The following is a 25,061-nucleotide window of genomic DNA, read 5'->3' on the forward strand; positions in this document are numbered from 1 at the left end:
ATTTATAGTCTCCCTTTATGTTAGCAATACAGCTGGTTTGAACTACAGCAATTTGAGTTCAAATGTTTTAAAATGAAACATAGCGTTTCTTTCTGGTTGCACAGATTCTGGGGGACCTGCTCTAGCAGGCTCTTGCTGCAAAATTATTGCAGGTGTACCATCACTCAACTTTGTACTATGAAGATTTTGTTATTTTACTTCAAAATGAAGTTGCTGCTACTTGTAAATGCCTGCCAGTGTGGTGGTTTTTAATCTTTCTTGGTTTTTTTTTTTAGTTTGTTTTGATTTTGGAGTTTGGTTGGTTTTTTTGTTGGTTGGTTGCTTATTTTTTGTGGGGTTTTTTTTAGGTTTTGGTCTTTGGTTGTTTTTGAAGGGGCAGTGGTTTACTTTGCTTTGCTTTTGGGTTTCTTATGTCTGTTTTTTTTAAAAGCAAACCATTGAATGCAGCAATAATTTTTCATGTGTTTTTATTCTATATGCTACCAGTAATAAGATTTTGAACTAATGATTTAGACCACTGAAAAGGAGAAAGGATTGTAAGGGAGCTCATCCTTAGCTGTGGTCCATAATGCCAAGTCCTACTGTGTCTGGACTTGACCTCAATGCAGAACAGTTGTGTATGTGACATCACTGGAGTGGGCCACACAGATACACTATAGCCTATTAGCAAAATGAGAAATATAAACATTAGCAAAGGCAACTTTACACTGAACTTATGTCTGAGCTTTACACTGAACATGTCAAGCCACTTTCAAGAGATTTGTAAAATGTTAGTGGGCTGTTTTCTTATGTGTTTAGCTTAAAAAAAAACTCAAAATAAACTAAAAACTAAACTAAATAAATAACAAAAATAAACTAAAACTCAACATAAAACTAAACAACTTCAGGCCTATGACACATCCGCTAATATTTTAGAATGTTTAGCTTTTTAAGTTATGGTGGAAATTTGCTTTTAGGCTTCCTGTTCAAAAAAACCTCCATGAAATAATCAACCAATATTTTTTTTGACAAGTTAGGTTTTCATCAGTGAATTTTTCTACCTTCAGCTTTAATGGGAACATCTGGCTCTTTTCCAATAATCAATATTATCTCTTGAGTTCAATTTCAAAAATCAGCTGCAGAGAGCAACAATTAGAGGTTACTAGACTTGATAGATTTTATAAGAAGCAATTATGTCATTAACAAATTATCAAGTTATCAAGCTGTCTTATAGAGATAATACAGAAAAAAAAAAAGCTGCTGAAAGCTGCTGATTGTACAGAAAAAGAGATGTGTCTATGATAGGAAGAACATGTTATTAATTAAAGTGAGCTATACAGACTTAATCTTTAGAGCTTTGGTGGTGCTGGGAGTCACATACTTAATTTAATAATAAATTTTAAAAGCAAGGTAAAAAATCCTATTTTTTTACCTAAATAAGAGTTTAGGTAGACTACAGGAAGCCAAATCTAGCATGAATGTATTGTAACGCCCTGGATTGCTATTGCCTGACAGTTACTCTTGTACGAACTAATGTACAGGAAGTTCCATCTAAATGTGGAATTTCTTTGGCTGCCCATAGGGGTTGTGGAGTCTTCCTCACTGGAGACATTCAAGAGCTGTCTGAACACAATCCTGTGACATGTGCATGACCCTGCTTGAGCAGGAAGGTTGGGCCAGATGACTCACTGTGATCCCTTCCAGCCTTACGCATTCCATGATTTTGATATTATATTTTGCAATCAGGTGCCTTCTATGGAGTTAGAAATTCTGAGACGTGGGCTACTTATCACTGTTAAAATAGTGTTCAGAGTCCATGCTGGGATTTTGTATGGCTGTGGATCATCAGATGGGAGTTTTCATTTGTGCTGCTATAGTGACTCTTGACTGCTGGTTGTCTTGGGGCAGGAGAGCCACGCAATGGCTCATTTTGACTGAGATTTCAGTAGGTATTTTCATCTTGTTTCTCAATTATCCATAAATCAGTCCCTAACCATCTGAAAACCTGGACTGGGTGCTCTCCAAGGAGACAGAACCTGGATTTAAGTCTTTGAGGTATAGCAAAGGTTTCCTCTTTGAGTAATGTTCCAGCTGCTCTTCTAAATGTCAACTCCCCAACTGAAAGTACCCACATAGTAAATTAGGAAAATAAGGCCTGTTCAGCTCTATAAAAGATGAGAGTACAGGTGTGCTAACATTGGAGAGATTAGTTCCCAAGTGCTTAAATATGTCTCCCTAAATTCCTGAATAACACTGTTGGGTTTAAGGAGTCCCAGATGGTCTCTGTCCCTAAACCATCCTCTGGGCTGTCCTCGACAGCCCTTCAAATAGTTTTCCCCCCTCTTTGCTGTGCATGCTGTTCTCTTGTATTCTGTCCAAAAGTGTTCATCTTTCCTGCTTGCAAGTGAACAGAAAAACCTTTCTAAATTTTGGATTACACCCCTAATTTTATTGTTGGGTCTGTTTCTCAATGTAGCCATTAAATGGTGGTAAGTTTTTTAAGGAGAGTGAAGAAATGTAATCACCACTGTATTTACTATGCTAGAAATTACCCAGAAGAGTCAAGCTGACTTAAGTTCATTCATTTTTGCCTTCTCTTCCACATTTTTCTCAGTTTTTTTGAAGGCCACAGACAAAACTTTCAGTCTCATTTTATACACGAGATGCTGTTGTGACGCTGGTAACTATTTAGATGAGGAGATTCTCTCTGCAAGAAACAGGAAATTTTGATATTTGATTTTTCTAACTAGTTTGTTCATTCTTTTCAGAAATTTGTGAAGTCCAATTTTCTTTGACCAGCAGACTTTTTATGCTACTAATAAATTAACAGAGAAAGCACTACTCTTTTGATCCAGACTGAAACAGGCTGCCTGTCTTTATATAAGAAAATGCACTTTTTCTTCACCTTCTAGGGTATCAATTGCAAAGGCATGCAAAATGGTCTGATAATTTATGCAAAAAATTGGAAGAAAAAAGGTAAAAAATGAACCTGTTCTTTGTACAGTATGAGAGATATGAAGTAACATCAGATGCTTGGAATTAATGTTTGAATGTTTTCCCACTACTCTAAAGTGTGTATAGGACGTGTATGGGTCAAATAACTCTCTACGTGAAAATCAAGTTGGTCGAAAAATTAGAAATTGTTGCATTTTATATAGCAAAAGTCACAGGGGAACATAAAAATACAAAATTACAACATAGAGACAGTTTTAACTGGACTGTTTTAGGGCAAGATTTATTGGTTTGACAGCAGAATTGACTAAAGCTGTGTATTCACTCTACAAATTCATGCACTTTAATGAGCATGGTAGGTCTTTCAGTCTCTATCAACAGCAGAAATTAAATGGGTTTCAGATACAGTATGGAAAAATAAATCTTGTATGTGTCATATTTCTTTATATCCCAGGATATGTATGTCATGTCATTAAAAAAAATGCAGGCAGCTGTAATCAAAGCTGTGTTAAGCTATGTAATAGAATTAATGTGTAGCTTTAAAGGTAACAGGAGAAGGAAATGACACAGATATCATTTATACCATGGGAAATGCCAGTTTCTACCACAATACTGTACAGAAAGAAGGGGAAGGAAAAATAGGCAAACCCATTTAAGGTATAAAAGGAACAAGATGCTGAAAACATTTTGTCTAAATGGCTAACATCACTTAATCAACCAAAGCAGGAAATTTGTATCTTTAAACTTTTCAGGCTATGTCAAAAGTTGGGTAAATTACAGGGGCAAGCTAAAGAATGGCTGAGCTGCTACCTCTTACAGCTAAGAAATGCATTTGCTCATTTTTGTATTTTGGAAATTTTATATTATCTAAGATTATGTAATCCAGGGATGTAACAGAAAAATTGATTATATAAGTGTTCTTATAGATTTAGCAATACTTGTAGTTCAGGTTCTGAGTAGTTGAAGCAGATGGCTGAGCCTTGAAGGACTAAAGATATCCATGGCACAATTCAATGCTCTTCAACTGAACTTCATGGATTTCTATTCTAAAAGCTTGTGATGGGACTCACTAAAGGTAGGCAAGATGGCCTAAATGAGATTATTGCAGGATAATTTTTCAGTGTAGTCAAGAACAATGTAATTCTTTTCCAGAGCCCAGATTCCACATAAGGAAACACTGATTTGCAGCTGATTTTTTCTTTCTGATTTCTAATTCAGCTAAATTCCATAGCACTACACACAAGATCTTACAGATGTTTTTACTTGTCACTTTACTTTTTTTTTTTTGCACTTAATTGGGTTTTTTCCTTAGTTTAGAAACATTGTCCTTCTAATTTTAATGCATTAAAACTTCCAGCATTTTCCATTTCCAGTGATACTTTGTGTGTGTTCTGTAGGTATTGTAAATGATTCATTCAAGGCTAATATATGTTACAGCTAATGTGCAGTAAAATTACAAGTATTTATCTGACTTCAAAAAGTATTAGGGCTACTTAATCTTTGAGTGACATCAATATGGACCCAATTAGCACAGTTTTCAGCCACTTCATAATTCAAGAGAATGTGATCATTCAGCTGTAAGCATATTTGACAGAAACTCCATAGTCATGAAGGTAAAAGCTTGCAAGATCACCCAGTAGGATGGAGAAGCTGTCATTCTCTCATCAGTGCTGTTGAATACTAATGTCAAGGTCAGAAGAGTGTAATTTTAGGCTGCCAAAATATTGCTGAATTTGATCAGCTAGCAATGTTTAAAAAGAAAGTAGCAACATAAAAATTTATATACAACTTTGATACGATAGCTGCAAAGTTTCAGGTGCGACCCCACTGCAAATGTTCTCAGTTATTTACTACTTTGATTGGCATCTTCATATGCGTTTTTCCTAATTGTAACATTTTCTTTAAATATCATCTTCCTTGTCTAACATAAAAATTACAACTGATATATATTTTGCAAATTCTGCATGTAATTTTAAATACTGATGTGGGAGACTTTGTGTTCAAAATACATAACAATTAGAGCAGAGATTTGGATGTAAAAATATCTGAGTGCTTATTTTAGACAACAAATGGTCACATATAATAAAATGATAGATTTGCCTTGAGTCACGGTTTTTATTTACATAGCATGATCATGCTATGTGGAGATTCATACTGCTGGTTCCATCTAATAAACAAATAGGCTGGATGGACCCATGTTGTTCTCAAAGTATCCTCTGAATCATAAAAGGATGAAGGGCAATGAGTGAAGATTTCAAGAGGGCATATTTCTACTAAAAATTAGGAGAAAACCGTCTCACAGTGAGGACGGTTAACAATTGCAGTAGGGTGTTCAGAGGAGCTATTAATTTTTTATCTCTGGAGATGCTCAGAATCCTGTTTCTTCACAAAATGTCTTAAGCAAAGCAGTCCTAAGCTGTCTCTGCTCTGTGTAGGTTCAGCTTGATGGCCTCCAGACTTTGCTACTTCTTCCAGTATTTCATCACTCTCCCATTTCCATTTTGATAAAACAGTTGTTATGTAATTTATATAAAATTTCTAAAGGTATGAAATAAGAGTATAATTTTGAAAATACTTGCAGGCCTCTAATCCTTAGGTTTTGAAAGATATTTAGAGACTTGAAAGTCACCCCTTTTGTGAAAGAGTAAATCTCTTCCATGTCACTCCTCAGGATCTGAGCTGGAATCCCCTGGTTGGCACTACATCCTTGCTCCTACCAACAGCTGCTGGTTATTAATGGCTTCACTTGCTCCTCTATCCACACAGAGGAGTCCCCAGATGAATGAGTTAAATCTGTATGTTGATATTGTAGTGGAAATCTTTTTTTTTTTTTTACATAATTATTGCATAAATTTGGTTGCTGAACTTTCTTAATGAAGAAGATAAAGGAAAACAAAATAAAGTAACCTTATATTTTCATATCAAGTAGGTAGATTTTTGGGGTTTTTTTAGTTCAGTTTTGGGTTTTTATTTAAGGGCTTTTTGGCTGTGATTGATTTTACATTACATGAATATGTCAATGAGCACTGGCAAAAAAATGCCTCAGTAGGATTGCTTTTCAGATCCAGATACATCTTTGAAAGATGTCTAAAATGACATGTTTGCAGTAAAATATACATGGCCGGGTGAACTTTTCTGGTCTTATCTTGCGCCTCAGTAATTTTAAAACAGAAACCAAAGCCTTTGTTCTGATAAACTAGACATCTTTCTAAAATATATTTATTAAAATGAAATATTCAAAGAATCCAAAGAGCAAGTATACATACAGTAAATGTGTTCTTTTTCTCCTGTGCGTGGTTAACTTCCATTCATATTAATGCGGTTAGGAACATGCTTCAAGCAGAAAAGACTATAATTTTTAAAACCTGAATATTTGAATATTGAATATTTGGCTTACTTAAATTTATGTTGTCTTTTTACTACAGGAGGGAAAATTATTTTTTGGAAGGTAATGTTTCTTTTGAGTTAAACTCTTTTATAAAAATCCTTATCCCTGAATTCTCTTGTGAATATTTTGAGAAATATTTTTGAGCCTTGAGAATGTTTGAGAAAACATAACTATATAGCATTTTCATAATTAAAGTATTTTTTTAGTGGTATTCTGAATATTGTCTAGGAATCAAGGTAGTTGTTGCTGACAACCACTCTATCAGAAAGACAAATTCTCACATGATTTGTGAGAAAGTCTCAGAAGTACGTGTGTTTGTAACAGCCAATGCAGATGTGATACTGCTTTCAAATACACTTAGAAGTTTAGATGAGTTGAGGGATAAGAAAACTATGACTCAAAGGACCTTGTTTTGTTGAAAATGTAATAGAATTGCTATATCTGTGTACTTTCAATTCACAGTATCTTAATAGGATTCTATAATTACTCTAAATTCCTTATTTTCTGCAGTAAAGCTCTTTTGTACAAAGAAATGACTTCATAAAAGCCTGGCACCATGCAGTGGTGTTTTTTTAAATTCAAGAATCCTAGCTGATCTCAGAAATGGTGATACTCCAGAGTAAGGAATATATTATAATAACTTAGAAGTGTACCTCATTTGTATGAACTCAATGCTTTCATTCTTAAAGTTTTTATTAATAAAATCATCTCTACTCAATAAAAAACCCAAAATATATAGAATCACTGTAGTGTAAAGTCTGAAAATTTTCCAATTTTCATTCGGTTTTCACACTCTTTGAATGAAATACTTTGTTACAGAGTGCATGATAGCAAACTGCTTATACATTTTAATGGTTAAAAACATGCCCTTGAACTCTATAGGGCATGTCTGAAATCTATGGCATACATGTATTTCCTTTATGAACCTAGTTAGGGTTGCACATATGTCTATCTTAAACATTTGTGGAAGTGCACACAGTCTTCACTGTTCAAATATGTTTTCATATATTTAGTTCACTTTTTCTTTCCAGTGGAAAGAAGAGTGATTTAAGTTTTTCTTCTGTTTCTGAAGATTACCATGTATCAAAAAGATTTCATTGATTTCAGTTTGTTTCAGTTTGTTTTCAGTAATTTAAGTTTGCTGTTTCGTTTCTGTAAAGCTGAGGTGGTTAAACATAAAGCATGGATGATGCATACCATGACCCTTTGGCACAGAACAACTGGTAGTGGCTGTTTATATGTGCAATAAAATTGTGATCAATCTCTGACACTTACTACAGACTTCCTGCTGCTTAGAAATGTGTACAGTAATAGCATTTGTATGTTTTCTGTTCCCTTAAGAGTTCAGTATGCTGCTTCACAGGAGCAAAGAAAATTAGAAATAACATCACCAACACTGTGATAGAAATAAATAAAATAGCAATTTGTAAACTCTTGCAGACAGATCTTTACAAATGAATGCAGGAGTCTCTGTGTATAGGTATAATGTAAATATAACTTCAGTAGGGATTATGTTTATCTGTTGTGTGTATAAACAGTTATTTCATTTTATACATTACTGTTTAAATTGTAAGAACCTGTCCTTTTTCTTTCTTTCCAATAACTAGACCACAAGAGACACCACTTAGTACAGCAGATGAAGCTGAAATTTTAATATCTTTAAATTTTAGGAAGCTGGTTTGGGGTGTTCCTATTTTAAGTATTTGAGTTCCTATTTTAAGTATTTGAGTTGGAAGACTAAAATTCATTAATCATTTTGTGAAAGATAAGTTCATAAATTTTGATAGGACAATAATGGGTAAAACTGGCTGGATTGTAATTTATTTTACCTTTTCCCTGTGTCAGACAGTTAATAGTTTTCTGGTATAAGTGAATAAAAAAAATGAAAAAACACACAAACACACACAGAAAAACAAACCACAGATGTAGGGACCATACAACTGTTTTATCAGTTTAGAAGAACAGAGAAAAACCCAAACCACCATATTCTAGTATCAGTACAAATTAATCTAAAGGAACCATGTGTAAGGTTCCCATAATCCATCACCTACTTTTCCTGACATTTCACAGAGATACAAAGCTGATTATATGCACTGTAGAAAAGCATGTAATTCTTTACTTAAGTCTTTTAAATGGAATGATTAATTTCTGTCCTTACTCATAGGTTATGTCTGCAATCTTGATAAAATTTGAGTTACTGAAAGCTTCAATTTATTTTTAATGCATAGAGGATTTACTTATGTGAAATCAAACATGAGAGTCTGAGGAATATCTAATGATTATATCTATTTTCCATATCCAGTCTAAAATCTGCGGATGTCTGTGGGGAAGAATTTTGTATGCGTGGTGCATGTGAAGGGTCACTACAATGCTATACATACTATTTAATGTTACCTTTTGGTCCCATAATTGCCCTTTTTTTTTCTTTAGCTAACACAGTGTTGAAATTTAAATCTGTTTCAATCCATAGAAAGTTTAAAGTATGTGCACAAAAAAGCACTCCAAAGTATTATGCCAGTATTTTAGTTGTAAATAGGTCTTGCACCAATAATGTTAGCTGCTGTAATGAATTATGATGAATAGGCATACAATTGGAAACTGAATAAGCTTTTCAAGTATAGACAATGTTCCTGTAGTAATTCCTTCATGCAATTTATTTTAGTCAGTATGCACTGTGTTCCAGTGTGGTACACAAAAGCCATTAAGGGAAAATATTTGGTACTTTCTTCATCCTAAGAGTGTGATTTCCATGCAAGTGAAATGTAAGAGAGGGCTTGGTGTTGAGTCACACTGCTATAAAGGGTAGTCTGTACAAGGGGTCTCCTCTTTGGTTTCTCCTTTATTTCTTCTCCCTTTGAATGCCGGGCTTCATAAAACTGCATAATTATCATGTTCTTGAACCTAAAAATTCCAGTCATCATAACAGGAAATATTACTAACCTCTGCTAACAAAATTTAACTGCATGAGTCCAGTGCACATAGAATCATGGAACAGAATCCTTAAAGTTGAACAAGACCTCCAAGATCACCATGCCAACCAAACCATATCACAAAGTACCGTATCCAGTCTTTTTTGATCACTTCCAGGCATGGTGACTTTACCATTTCCCTGGGGAGTTCATTCCAATGCTTGAACACTCTTTCAGTGGAGAATTTGATTCTTAGATCCAACCTGAACCTTGCCTGGTACCAACTAGAGGCCATTTCCCCTTGCCCTGTGACTGGCTGTCACTAGTAGGGGCAGATCCCCAACTCACTATAATCTTCTTTCAGGACTTGCTAGAGATCAATGACGACTCCCATGAGCTGCCTTTTCTCCAGGCTAATTGGCCACTGTTCCTTATGTTCCAGGCTATAATGCTTGCTTTACTGAAGGAAGCAAAGGTGTGCACCTTCCCTATCAGATGTATGCAGCCCATGGACACTCACTCGATTATTCTTATGAAGGTCATATCTATTCCTTGTTTCTATACATTTAGAGTACTTCCTGATTCTTATTGTTGGCCATTCATGCTTTATGAGGAAGAGTGTGGGATCTCAGCACCTCAGGACTGAGGTGCCGAGTCACCGAGACCACCCTTGGGGGGCTCGGGAGTCCTGGAATGTTGCCAGAAGTGTCTGGTGGCTGGACTTTGATCCTACACAGGAGACGACACTTGTATGAGGATAGGAGGATTTCACCGGAGTGAATGGTGAAGGGATTAGTTAATTAGAGAGTGAAACACAGAGTTTAAGATTTCTGTACAGGGGGGTTTAGAGAAGTAAGATGGAGGAATTGGAGCATGTCCTGTCCTCCTTCTTCTTCTTCTCCTCCATCTTCTGTGGTGATGGTGGCACTTTGGGATTGGTCATTACTAAAAGTGCACTGGTTAATAAGGGTAAAAGGTATTGGGGAAAAATGATAAATATTGTATACGTAACTTTGAGTATAAAGATAGGTGACCGCCCCGGAGGGCAGGGAGTGTGCTCATGGCTGGCTGCTGAGCAGACCTCTGTCGGGCCGAGAGAAAATCTTTTAGATAAGCAATTAATAAACACCGAGACCGAGAAAAGATTTGAAGCCTCTTCTCGTCCTTTGAAGCGCGGGCTGCCTCAAGATCACCCCAGGCCTTTCCAGGCCATCCAAACAGCTGAAAATCGGACAGAAGAGGAGGTTGCCTTTTTCTGATACAAGCCTAATTATTGTCATCCCTGACTGATCACATCCTACTCTTACTAAAGTATAATGCATTCTGGAGAGGCTCCTATAGTAAAACAGCCATATATTCTCATGTTGCCTTTGTTTTATTTATTAAGTAACACTTTACAAAGTGCCTTCTACCATTGCGCGTTAGCACTGGTTTCCAGGCTTTCAGGGAGTAAGATGTTGCTCATGGTAGCAAAAATCTCTTGATTTAAGATGAATATAAAGTGACTGTGAGTGGAGGCAGAACAGCAAGTTTGAACTTGCTAATATACAGTTATCAAATGAAAATGTGGATGTTCCATAATAGCTTTTACCTACAATTGTTTTCAGAAACACAGTGAAATTCTTCCAAACTGTATTTTTTGCACTTGCAGCAAGTGTGTCTATTTGAATACATTAGCCATAAATAAGTGAATACAGTTAATTTAAAAGCAGCAAAGTTACATGAAAGTAACAAAATGGATAAATCCAGAATTAAGTTATGAACTGAATTAAAGAAGCTAATTGAGCCCATTTCATTCAAGGAAAAAACTTTTAAAAAAATAATCAGTTCACATGTTGAAGGGGAAGGCAAATCTCACTTGAAACTGCATCTTCTTTACTTTCCTGCAAGTACCTTAATTGTAACACCTTCAGACATTGACTTTGTTGGTGTCTTTCCACTTCCTTTGCAATATATAAATATTCATTAGCATAGTAATTAGAAACTTGTATTTCCCATGTAAATTGGTTCAACAAACAGGGAATAGAATAATTTTTACTGTCTCTGTCTCATTGAGTATATGAATATTTATTGAAAGTAATAAGAAGTTTCATCAGGAGAGACAGCAACATACTTATCAACAAACTGCCTATAGTAATAAAGATAAAAGAGTTCCTGGAAAATAGGGGTTAAATAGCCTTCAGGTAAAGCTGAAATGCAAAGGTAAGATTTCAATATAATTGTTGATTTTTCAAAAAAAATGTTATTAAGCAAAAAGTGAGGAACTGGAATCTTTTTTTCTCCTTGTTTCTGTGTTTAGTATCAGTGTTAAAGTTTACTATGTCAACAAAAAAATTAGTTAATTTGATTTTCTTTCAGATGTCATTCAAAGAATTTAAAAAATCTTTTGCACAGTTCCCTAGTTTCATTTTATTCTAATATATTGACTTCCCCAGTTCTTTGTAGTGAATATTCCTCTACTGAGTGAAAAACACAGCATATATTAAGTTGGAAAATTTAAGGAAACAGGTAACAGAAGGCATCCTTAATACTGCCACAACATCAGAAATTAGTATCACATGTTTTTAAACAAAACTGTTCTTCGCATTATGTATAGCTTTCAAAAGTAGAGACTGTTGTCAGTTCATTTTTGTGGTACAGTATTCTTATCCCATGTAATTTAACATAGTTTAGGCCAATTGTATTGGCAGAAAACTGCATAAAGCAGTTTATTTTTTTCTATAGCTTTTTAGACCAAGGTAAGATCAGGTGTATGGTAGTGGTTTACTTTAATCTGGACCCTTAGAATCTTTGGGTTGCATTATAGATGGAACTTGGTGTAGCCCTTTGAAGATATTAAAAACTCCACATGATTATGTTCTTGATCAGCAAGCAATTAATAGAGAAAACTTAAAGAATGAAAAAGACAAGAGAACAAAGAGGATTTTGTATTTTTTTTAAATATGTATTGTACATTTTTCCTTTACACATGTACAGCAATTGGAAAGGTGGCTTCTGATAGCTCATGGGTCGTATACCTGAAAGCAAAGGTTGCAACTAAGTCAAAAATCTGGCAAGGTCTTTGCTTTGGCAGGAAGAGACATTTTTCCCTAAAAAATAAAATAAAATTAAAAGTATGAGTACTTACAGAGGAGCTTTCAAAAACACTTCTAAAGTCCTAGGGGAGAAAAAGATCTGTAAAAATGATTAATGATTATCAGGCATAAAATAAGTGTTTTTAAGCTCTGTCAACTTTGCTCTTCTAATGAGGACTTAGCTGCTCCCCAACTAAAGCCTTTATCCAAGCTGTGTTTTGTATTTCATTTAATCAATGCTTTGTATAGAGACAGTTACCATCATCATAACCTTTCAGTTCTTGTGTTTTGGCATCTCGCAGATTTCGTATGCAAGTTGGGGGCTCAAGGGAAGCGCATTTAACTGAAATGTCCAAGTACAATTTAGTGTGTGATGTAGGTTTATAGAACTCCTCTCAGACTTGCTTGTTGTTGCAAAGAGAGCCTTTGTAATTACTGGGGGATTATGGCAGAATATGAAAGACCTTGAAAGCGGCTTTCGTGAAGATCAGGAATGTGTTCTGCACAACCTCTGAAACAATCAGCTAGAGTAGTGAAGCAGAAGTATATTAAAATGTGAAGAGTTCACTGAAAAGGTCCTGATAGAAACACCCAATTAAAGAAGTAAAAAGTGATATTTCAGATTGTGAAGGATTCTCACTTTGGTAAGAAAAAAGAGCCTTAGAAGAACCAGAAATGAGATGACAGTACAAATACAGTGGCTTTTTCCTCTTTTTTTCTCAGCAACAAAAGTAACGAAATTTGAGTTTAATGTTATATAATTAAGAAGAATGGAATTGATGTTAGTTATGCTGGTACACTGCTCAAATTATTGTGTGAGATTCAGACCAATAGTCCAGGAATGATGGAGTTTCTTTTTTTCATATGTATAAATCAGTGAAAAATTTTGGGTAAGCGTATTGTGCAACACACCAACTGTCTTATTATATTTCACTTCTTAATTAGGTTTCTTTACCTAATTATGTTTTTAGTCACAAAGCATAACTGTGTGGTTTTTGAACTAATTTCTCACCAACAAAGTTTAGGTTTTTTTATACCGAGCTGTATATTTTTACTTTGTCCTTCTCTATTTCAGAGCTAAAAAACAACAAAACCAATACAATGCAAAAAAATTGTCTGCCTGAGAGTTGTTGGTGAGATTTTTGTTGATGTGGTTTTTGTTGATGTGGTATGGGGCTTTTATTTCAGATAAAATGTTGTGTCCAATCATGATTATGGAGGATTAAGCCATAAACCTTCTTTTCTGTGATGGAAGCTGCCTTGCCTGGGAGTAAGTTTTCCATTAATGCTTTTTTCTTCAGTAATGCTGGAGTTGAGGCAAGTTTAGGTGAAATATTTTTCAGTAGTGAGCAGGCAGAAAAATCATACAGTGCTTTTGGAAAATTATATCTGTGAATTTAACAAATACACTTGTGAACTGAGTTTTTTAACAGAAGTAATTAACAAAACCTTAATCCTTTCCAGTTTACTTGCATATTGAATGCATTGTGATATTTTCACTTTATGAGTATTTGTGAATAACATGATGAGAAACACTTTTTGCTGTGATTTGTTTGATGGTTTTGCTACAGCTTGATCCATAACGTATTAAAAATATTAAAAATATACTTGGCAATACTTTTCTTCTGTAAAATACTTGTTATGTAGTTGAAACAAAATTCTACAAGTGTGTCAGTTTAATCTTTTATGTGAAAGTACCTTTAGATCTCTGTATATTTATAAGCAGCTTGGTACAATAGCCAACAAAATCCAAATGACAATTCCCACTATTAGCAACACTGACACCTGCTCCAACTGTCATTTATAAGAGGATGATTTTCCCCATAACACCTCCTGTTTACATGTCTGAGCTAAAACTAACATTAATGTTATTAGTACGCAACACTTTTCAGTAATTCTTCATTTTACATTACACATCAAAAATGCTCTCATAAAGCAGATTTATATTAAGATTTTCTTTTTGAGTCAGTTGAAAATTAGGAATTTCCAACACTAAAACTTTATTCCCCCTCCCTCAAGACATTTAACTAAAAAAATGTATCACCTTCTTAAATGGAAAAGATACTTCACTTTTTTGGAAGTGCTGAGGGGAGAACCTAACATGGGAATCGTAAAAAGTTAGACTTCCCACAAGAAACAAAATTTATGCTAATGAACATGTTCATTGGCAAAAAACTAGATTAAAAAATGTATATAATTTACTCTTGTTGTTAGCTGGAAAATTTGAAAATATTTTATTATTTTTGCCTGCCCTCATATTGTGAAAAAAAAAGTGCTATGTGAAAGCAGCAGCATATTCTTACATTCTCACTAGGATGTAAATAGTAACTGTGTGTGCTTTTAAAGACCAGCAGACAATAATACTGTGTAGGAGTGGCCTAAAAATGAGTATTTCTGAATATGTAACATTTATATATTAGGCAAATTAAAGTGTTGGAATGATTGTATTAAGCTATTTCAAATTTAATTTTTCAACTTCACCAACCTTTTCCTGTTGAAAGCAACTTTGTGTTTGAAAGATTTACATCCAGTTTACTTGTCATTGTTATCCGTGGAACTTCTGAATGCCATCAGAAAAACATGAAGGTTTTAGGAGAGAAATATTGATAATGAAAGAAAAATAAATTTAAATAATGTTCGGGTAAGCAGTGAGTCCTTAGATCAGTATTGATGGCAAGTACTCAGGAATTCAGGTTTACTTTTCTGTTTTTCAATAAAATTATTAAGCTTCTCATAAAACAGACTCAAATGTGAGTTTGGAGACCCTATATAATAAATGAAATACAAAATACTGCATTTAAATAGGGGGCTGACAATAATGATATAAGAAATAGGAAAATACCAGTTCCAGATAAACTATACTGAATTCTTTTGTGTCAAGATATGATCTCCAGAAAAAAAAAATAAACGAGCATAATCATTGCTTTCTTATTAAAAGTATGATGAATATACTCGGAACAATTTGAAAGTGAGCTCCTACTATAATATTTCTGTCTCATCTCATAGAATTTTAGAATGTAATTCTTAGAATAGTTCTTAAATGGCAATTACTCTTAACTCCACAAGGATTATTCTGCATGTGTACACTATATGTATAGGGCAGCTTCATACATGCAAAAAAAATTAATTTAGTCTTTAATTGGGAGTCTAATCAGAGCCTGCCAGGAAGACAATGTTTTGCATTAACTATCTGAATATAGCTCTAGTGAATAAATTGATTGCTAGCAATTTAAAAAGCTGTCAAAATTCAGACTGAATTTGTGATGACTTTATTTTTTGGTTCTGGAACAGGAATAGATTCACAAAACTAGTGAAGAGATAACAACTGTTTCTCTTCATCTTCCCGTCTCCACCCACTCACCTCTACCCCCGCAAAGTTGAAGATCTCACCATATGTTTTTTAATGCAGTAACTCCTATATATAAGAGACTAGGTTTTAAGCCCTTCCCCCGACTGAGATTTAAACCTTTATTTTCTGCCTTCCAAGGGAATCACCTAACCACTGGATATTCTGCAGGGGTATGCTCTCACCTGAACTATCTGAACTGCTACTTTGACCGAGCCGTGTGCCTCCCAAGTGAATTCTTTAAGCACCAGACCAAAGAGTCATTCGCTCTCTTTGACTCAGTATTTAAATAATCCATGCAGAACAGCTTTTTCCATGGGGATCGAGAGAAGCCAATTATAGATTTCTCACTGGTTTAAGAACTCTTTTGGGAAAGTGAAAATGTGGGTTCAAGAATGTGCAGACAAGGTCTTGAACCTGATTGTCCCACATTGTATATCAGATGAGGCCCTAACCGCAGAGCTATTGAATAAGTGAAGAGAGGGGGGATTCTCTTTACTTCCATGAATGATTTACAAAGAGCGTGTAAGCCTAATCTTTCATTTCCAGTTCTTTAGTTTTGTGTTTAAATAGCTTCTGAAGAGTTGCCTATGTCTCTGGCAAGTACACAAATTAATGACTGGAGAAAAATGCTGCTTTTGGGAATGCAGAAGGATAGTTCTTCCCCACATTTTTTTGTTTCTAAATATTTTCTGACTATTTCTGTCCGTTCCAAATGAAATCAAAGTATGGTTTTCTTTGTCCCTAAAAGCATAATTTTAGTTGAAGTGTACGGACATTGTAGAGGAGGGAGAAGATGACTGGTTTTTTTTCAATACCCTTTCTGTAAAAAATCCTAACTGAAAACAATTTACATAATACTTAAAGCCCCCTCTCATATACTTCCATGTGTCCTAACACTTCCCAATTCAAGAACCTGTACTGAGCTGAACTAGCATGCCTCTATTAAGGAGTAGTAGAACTTGCTGGCCACAAGTGCTTATTTCAATTCAGACACAAGGATCAATATGGAAGAAACATTGACCATTTATGAAATGAGTCATTTTTCTCTACCTTTTACATTGCCAATGGATGTGAGGAAAAGCCAGAAAAAAGTATAGGGTTTGTTTGTTTGTTTTTTTAATGGGGAATAATCAAGCTAGAAAAATCTTACCTGCAAAGGTCAGCTGTTGATCTCTTGCAGGAAAATGTCTTAGTCGTAGTGTACAGATACAGAATAGGTCGTCAAATATTGCAAATATTCACAGAGTCATACAGAAAGTTCTTTGGTACTAGTTGTGAAACCCAGAGTTCCCAAGTCTTAATTTAGTGAATGATTTTCCCTTCCTTTAGAACTGTAAGAAAGGACAAGAATGGTAACATGCAGTTCCTTGTCTAGAAGGAATGCTTGGTGTTAATCTTGATTTCCCAAGCTTTTGCTTTATATCAGTGGAGTAATTGCCAAGAGCACAGTGTCCTTCCTTTTCCTAGAGATATACACTGGAATGATCAAGACACAAGCTGAATAACCAAGTCTAGTTCCCTAAACCTTTGTGCCTTGTTTTCTTCAGCCCTCCCTTTCAGAAGTTTACCCAGGAAAACAAAATCCATTCCTGATTTGATTACACATATTCACGGAGATTCCCCATGCATTTCATGGGGGAAGGGAATATTCTCTGTACGTTAAGAAGGTGGTTATGCCATAGTAGGTGTTTAGGCAGCCCCGATGCCCTCACTTTAAATGAGGAGACAGTTCTGAAATAGATTTATGTTGCTTGTGCTTTTTTATCAAATGCTGATAGGAAAAGTGCTTGAACTCAGAGTTGCTCATATGTATCATTTCTCCCAAAATAATGCATATTTCTGGAAGACTTCTAACCAGAACACCCAAAGTTGTCAACATTGTTTCTGGAAGAGTCAGGTGTATTTGCTAACTTTTACTTTGTTGCTTGTTGACCTTTTTGCGAAAAGATATAGTGCAATGTTCAAGCAAAAGCTATTGCTAATAGAACATTCTGAATTCTATTTTTAATTAATCATCTGTCTTTCTTGATAATGCTGGACCTTCTTAGTCCATAAAAGTAAACCTAGTTTCCATTATGGACAAGTCGGGATATTTCAGCCAATGTGTTATTTTTAAGACTGAAAATTATTTTTGAACTACAGAAGTAAAAACAATCATAAAATATAAATATTCAGTCTATTTCTTTCCTCTGACCTGCACGTTCTTAGATTTAAACTGTGTATTAAAAATGGTAAGAATTTTGATAATAATTCTTCTGTGTCTTGTTTCATGTCTGAGAATCTTCTCTTACTTTATGGATTTCACAAAATAAGAAAAAATGAATTTAGCAGTATTCCAAACAAGCATCCAAGATACAAATCTTTAAAGCAATTCTCCATTCATATGAAGCAGATGCAAGTTTGAAGCTTTAGTACATGACCAACTTCTGTACTGCGTGCAGGGTTTGATGAAACCAGTAACCTGACTGTGAGATCAGCAGGGCACGCAAACCCAGGTGTGTTTCTTCTGTCCTGCCCAGTCAGCACAGTGGGTGAGCTCATGGCAGCTGCAACCAGATGCAAAGTTAACAGAAACAAAGGAGGAGGTGGTGCTGGAGAGATCATAAAGTGATTTTTTTCAGTGACTTTTTTTCTTTTTTTGTTTTTTTTAACCCCCACAAAATTTCTTTCAGGGCATCCCTCAGCCTTGTGTCTCAAGATTTCACGCAGTTAACTCCCACCTGGTACACAGTTTGTATTCTGTATCAAGTCTGTGTCTTCCAACCTAAGTATTGCACTGGCATTGTTCAGATAAAACTTTCTTCAATAACAATTGCCACCTGAAATTGTTTTCTTACTTCATCTCATATCAGAATACTAAATTTGATACTCAGGAACATAATAAAAAAAAACAAACCACCAAAAACAAAATACAAACCAAAAAACCAACAAGAACAAAACTAACCCAATTCAAAACCCTAAACAAACCCCAAAGTGAAACTCTTGCAAACATGGGAACATTCCCTGGCTTATTTTTCTCAATACCAAGGAAAATCTCAAGAATGAAAAATGAAAATATGAAATAATAAATAAAATAGCTTAATTATGCATTTTTCACAAAAAATACATTAAGCACATATGAAATTATAATTATTTGTTCTTCATAAGTAAGAAATTTAAAAAAAATGTATTAGTGGTCTTAGCATTAGTTGATCAGGTGCCTTTACTTTTTTGCTTCAGAGTCCATGATTTGGATGTGATGGAGCCTTATGTATTTGTCTGGTTTTGTGGCATTTATTAAATGAGTTATTCTCCAATTAAATGAGTATTTTCCAAAATGAGCTTCCAATCCCATAAATATGAAACAGGTGGAATAATAACACTCAGTGCTTGAGTTAGCTTTTCATTTATGGACTACTGAAATATGTTGAAGTACATAGATCTTTATTTTCTGTGAAATCATGCTTAGATTCAAGAAAAGGGCATGTTCACTTAAAAAAGTCTTGCTCAAACAGTAAATTATTTTGGTCTCAAACAAGAAAGTGGGAATATATGAAAAATGCAACTTTAATAAAATATTTCTAACAAGGCTTTTTAAAGTGGTTTATATAAAGCAGACAAATATTCACCCTTTCTAGAACTGATCTACTGCTGTTAAAATCATGAATATTTTTCTTTTCTACTTGCACTTCTTTTCTTTTTCCTATAAAAGTGGGGCAGAATCCACATTCACCATGAGTGTAGAACTGAGACTGTCTGTTACATATTCCCTACCTGGATGTCACACAAGGGCCACTTAAGTCACTTCAGCACCAGTCAGAGATGCTCAGAAACACTTCTGAGTGCTTTAATTGTTCATCAAGACCTAACCCTTTGAACATTGCTTTAAGGCATATTGGCTCTGCTCTTGAGTCACTGAAGCAAAATTGGAGCATCTGGATGCAGTGTCAAAATAGCCCAGGGAGCTCCAGTGCAGCACCCAAGTGGATAATCTCAACACAGAAGACAAACACTGCATTAGCGATTGCCGGGAGGCTACAGTTCATCTTTCTCTGAAATACAATACAAGAAAAGTTAAAGGATGATACTTTTTTCTTTGTATCTTCTGTTGTGTGAACAAAGAATCAAGCTGTGTTTTGATGTTTTGTCAAGTGTTTGGCAGCATTTTCAATTCTTGTTTGCCCTACTAATCCACTGATGTTTTCTTTTCTTTGGACAAAGCAATGAATGTTTTTTACAGTTTATGCTGTATTGGATATGTTAGTGCAAAAGAATGTATCCAGCCAATGATGTTGCCTTTGAATCAAAGTATTGAATTAAAGTAGAGGAAGAATAAGTATGATAATATTTTAGTTGCCTATTAGTACTATAACATCTAATTACGCTCTCTTTACTTGTACTAAAATTTTTTATGATTCTGTGACCTATGTGAAATAATATTTTTTGCTTTGTTTGCTTTCACAGATGGCAGCAAAACAGCATTCCATTGATTGAAAAGAGCATTGTAAGTAACTCTTTTTATTTCCCCTGTTGAATTAGGCATCGCATTTTATTTTTCTAAATCTACTAATTTTTTATCTTGACTTCTTAAACTGACTTCTTCCTTGAAGACTGGTGAACAATTAATACTCTGCGAGAGCCTGTGAGACATCTGGCATGTGGCTGCAGATACAATTCCCAAGCCAGATTTCTTTTGCCATTGGCAAGAATAGTTTATGTAAGGCTTAGGCCAACGGGTCAAGAAATATAAATGCAGAAGCATGCTAAACATACCACCTGACATCAGGCTTTTCCTGGAACATGGTTGATCTGTAGAGTGCAGACCAGAATGAATACTGGAGTGCAAAACTGGGGCACAGCAGCATATACAGTCTGTTTCCTGACTTCTTGATTTTCTGACCATGCATCTAGGATTTTATTCATATATGTGTAGAAGTGAAACTAAATACAATCAGAAGCATAAGACTGATTTGATGATTTGCTATTTTTATTTGATTCAGATAATGCATTCAGATTGCATTAATTATATGTGCATAGAACCCTAACGTGCAGTAAAATAATTTGTTCAATGATACTAAAAAAAAAAATCTCTGCTAAGCACTCTGCTTCACACTACTATTCAAACTATTCACACTACTCTTCTAAATACATTAACAAAATATATTCCGTTTGGAACATGTCAAGTAAATGGCTAACACTTTTTCTAGCATGTCTAGCTGCCATTAATTTAGTTAGTATTCATTGTAATTACACTCATCATAATGAATTAATTTAGTATTAATGTGAATATTATACAACTTTTTAGACAATCCATTATAATTCAGCAATAATTAATGTACATATTAAATGAAGTGTTACTGCTTAGTGCTATGATAAAGCCATGTTGTTTCATTTGAACAGCTTTAGAGGAAGTTACGTTTAATCTCATTGGTATTCCAATTGTTGCCAGGAGATATTTTTCAATGGCAAAGGGCAATTATCCTTGGGAGACTTGTTAACTTTTCAGTGAGATTCCATTTTTGCACTTGTCTACTGATTCACCTATAAGATACTGGCATTTGAAGCAAGATACTTCATGGACATGATAATGCAAAAAACTCATTGAACTATCCTAAAAGCATGAAAAATTTCTGACATTTCAGACAGTATCCAATAAAAGATGCCAGAGTTTATAAGTGAAGTCCTATAGCACTTAGGTTTTATGATTCTTCTTCCCTTCTGCCCTCCAAGAGTAATCCACAACTGAGAAGTAAGTATTTTAGATGTATCACACATCAACAGGATTAGGTGCCTCTGAGGCATCCATGGCCACTTCAGCCAGCTGCCTAAAAGTAATGACATGTGGAAACATAGCAAAAGAAGAATGCCCATATTGGATTAGGGTAAGAATTGTCTGGACAGCATTCTGTCTCTAGGCAGTGATTACAAATATATGCCCAGGGAAGGGTAAGAACTAGAAGTAGATTCCCCAGCCTCTAGTAGTTTAAGCTGATGAAATTTCATCAGATGTATGTGGTTTCTAAAGATCAAAATTTTGTTGTATTTTGGGTCCCTGTATCTACTCCCACAAACCTGTTCAAGTCTTAGAACATGTATGAGTTGTATGGGTTTACTACCCTGTTCATTTTGTGCACAAAGAACTTTTTGTTATTGTTGTTTTGAATGTGATTTCTTCTATCTTAATTTGAATCTACCTTGTATTGGATTTGATTGACCTGTAGTCAATCCATTCCCTTTATGCCACCAGTGATTTGTCAGCCTCACCTATATCCTTCTTTGGAGATGGCCTCCTCAAGAGAAGTATCCTACACTGTGTAGAAGCTGTTCATCTTTCCTGCCCTGTTTTGGGTTTTGCATGCTATCCATTGCTTTCTAAGTGTGAAACATTCTTAGGTTTATACTATTTCAAAATCATTCCTTCAGCTTTTCCTTCTTAGTTTCTTACTGAATACTAAGAATAAATGGTTATGGAACTGTGGGCTTATTTCTCCATGGTGACTGTCAACTCTAGGCCCACTATGTTAAAATTCCCACCTTCCCTCACCCTCTCCTGTGTACTGTTTTACATTTATTTGTAGGGCATTTATTCTGCTGTTGTTTTGCTTGTCACTCAGGCTTGCGAGTACAGAATTTCTGGAATTCTACACTGTTTGTCCTTGTCCTGGCTAACCCAAATAACTCCAATCAGGGACATTTTTCAACAGCCCTCATCCTTCTTCATGGATTATTTATGAATGTTGAACAGCACAGGCCCTAGAAAAACTCTTTGAAAAAGTCCAGCAGCAATGTCTCACAATTTCAGGAACTGGATCTTTCCTCTCTACTACTTTGCTTTTAAAGTCTCAGTTATAAATGTCTGCCTTCTTACCTGCTTACTTTTTATAATAGCCTTTGTTGAGAAACTCTAAGAAAAACCTTCTGCAAATCCAAGGTAGACTCCTACTGAGCAACTCCAGGCAACCAAATCACTCACATTCATGTGTCTGTTGAATGAGAAAAAGTGCTTCAATAGTTCTACAGAGGAATATTTTTCCTTTACAAAAGCCATCTTCACTTGTCCAAAATATAGCATATTTATCAGATGTCCAACTTGAATTTTGTATTATAATTTATACTGACTTGACCAGTATGGACTTCAGTGTATTTGGGTCTGACAAAAGACACTTTTTTTTTAATATCTGCTTTTTTAACTTTACTTTAAATTTTATTTTCACTGCAGTTACCTCTTACAGTTCTCAGTACCTTTGCAATTCTAACATTGCATTAGATGTGAGAGATAAATGCACCCTCGCTTGCCAATAAGATATATCATTTATGAATTTTTTATAACTGTTTAGTGAATACTATCTTTCTAATAATTTGTAACTGTTCACTTTCTCATCACTTCCTTTCTGCAAGCTGATGTTCCCACTGAGAGTTATTAGGATACATTATTACACAGCAAGCAATCTTTACCTGTAGTTTTACAAAATATGTCAATGTCATGCTGGTTAATAAGAGTTCACCTTATCTATGAACTTCTGACTTTGTTTCTGCTGATATGTTTGACCTTGGGCTTAACCTATACACATCGCACTTCTGTTGAATTTTACAGATCACACGTAGGCTGGGCATTCCTATTTGTTATTTCACACTTAGGAAAGGAATTAAATTTTTCTATCAAGTAGTGCATTAATAAAACAAATGCTAATAGTTATGAAGTAAGTATTATTATGAGAGAGAGAATTAGAAACTATTTGGGACGACCCTAGATCTTAAAAAAAAGTTATTTTATTATTTCAGATTAACAAAAAATATTAAAACAAATGGTTTTGCAAACTACCTTTTTTCAATTGATGTGTTAATAAAGAATTCAATCTCTTTACTTAAAGTAGACCAGCAGAGCCACTGCAAGCACTGCCCCTTGTTGAACTCAACAGTTGTCATTTGTGAAGTGTTAATGAAATTTTTGTCCTCTTTTTGTGTGGCAATCTTTTCTGTCTTTCCAGTGTCAAAGTACCCTTCTCTCTTTCTCAGGCAAAATCAATTCACCCAGTAGCTAGCTTCCTGCTTCTGTATAAAGCATTAAACTGTATAAAGCTGTATAAAGCATTAAACTTTTACTTCAAATCAGGTCTAATGATGCTCAGCTGCATAATGTTTAAGTTAACATGTTCAAGGCTTGGCTTACTCAAGTAAACCAGATAAGTCTGTTCTCAGTACTGCTTTTGCTATTGCTGTATACCTTCCAGGCGTCAGTGTCATCAAGATCTTTTCTGTTTAGATATGACTTCAGACCTCCTCTATAGAGGTCCACTAATTCTTTCCTGCAGACTAATGATGCTTAGTTAAAAGTAGTCTTGTCTGCCTTATCATTATTTCATAACATGGCATTAAAATATTTTTTTCATTAATTAATGATCCAAAGTATTTAGATCCTGTTACTGTTAGGGACTTATGACCCTGTTTGCAGACATTCTGAACTCCAATGCTTGAAATGAAAGGGAAGTGTTGACTCAAAATTGTTGTAGAGATACCATTACTAACACATAGAGCTGGTCAATGTTTCCAAAATGTTTAAACCTTTCATTCTGGTTACCCTAAATAGATGGTACCCTATTTAAAACACTATTTTGTCCTTTCTTGCAGGGAAGATTTCTGTTTCTGACTATCTTGACAAGTGGCAAAACAAAAAATTAAAGTTTCAGTGACAAAATTAACAGCATTCAATTTTTTTTGTTGAAAAAGTGCCAGTTTTTAGGAACAATTTAATGTATTGTATTTCACACATACTTTGGGGGCATTCTCTATGTGTTTTTTACTAATGCTTATTTTGTGGTACACACAAATAGATGTTCAGTCTAGGCTCACTTCTATGTTTCTGGTATGGACTAGCTGAGACAGATAAGAAGAAGGCTTTTCTTTTTTAATTTGTATTTTTTCAGGCAATAATTCTTTTTTTTTTTTTTTAAGAGCTACATGGTATTTGGTCATCTTGTTTCTGTACATTTGCAGATTTGGTGTCACTCTAGCATTTACTCAATTGGTGCCTTATTCAACTTTTGCGACCTTTTAAGTTCTATGTTCGTATTCACAGGTTTTCTTTTCATGACTGATACTGGTGTTTTCCTTTCTAAGTTACCTTCATGGTGCCTGTTCTGGAGCTGTCCTTGGGGAAAATGGGATTAATTCAGTGGAGACTGGTCTCTCAGTAGTACATCTGGTTCTTCTTTTACAATAGAAAGATGGAGAAATGCCTATGTGTGAATGCTCATGAAGAGTATATGGAAATATATGAATTCAGCTCTTAATCCAACTAAAATATATTTAAACTGTGATAGTCTCAAATCAATTTAATTTAAAGGAATTTTAAGGAGCCAGGTTCTGACTGGGATCCCAGCAAGGAGGATCAGATTGCAACTTGCATGTTGTGTGCCCAGTGCTTGAGCATT

The 25,061-nt window shown here is 34.8% G+C and overlaps 1 protein-coding gene across 30 annotated transcripts in view; it reads left to right on the forward strand.

Annotated features, from left to right (window-relative positions):
- The window catches only part of TENM3 (teneurin transmembrane protein 3), a 1,287,129-nt gene that overhangs the window by 410,078 nt on the left and 851,990 nt on the right, over positions 1 to 25,061 (forward strand). For all 30 annotated transcript variants that reach the window (XM_074541312.1, XM_074541314.1, XM_074541319.1 and 27 more), the window contains one exon: positions 20,095 to 20,134. The gene's annotated coding sequence lies outside the window, so the exon portion shown is untranslated. The remainder of the gene's footprint in view (positions 1 to 20,094; positions 20,135 to 25,061) is intronic.

This window comes from Zonotrichia albicollis, chromosome 5 (genome assembly GCF_047830755.1).
Source record: "Zonotrichia albicollis isolate bZonAlb1 chromosome 5, bZonAlb1.hap1, whole genome shotgun sequence".
NCBI classification, from domain to species: Eukaryota; Metazoa; Chordata; class Aves; order Passeriformes; family Passerellidae; genus Zonotrichia; species Zonotrichia albicollis.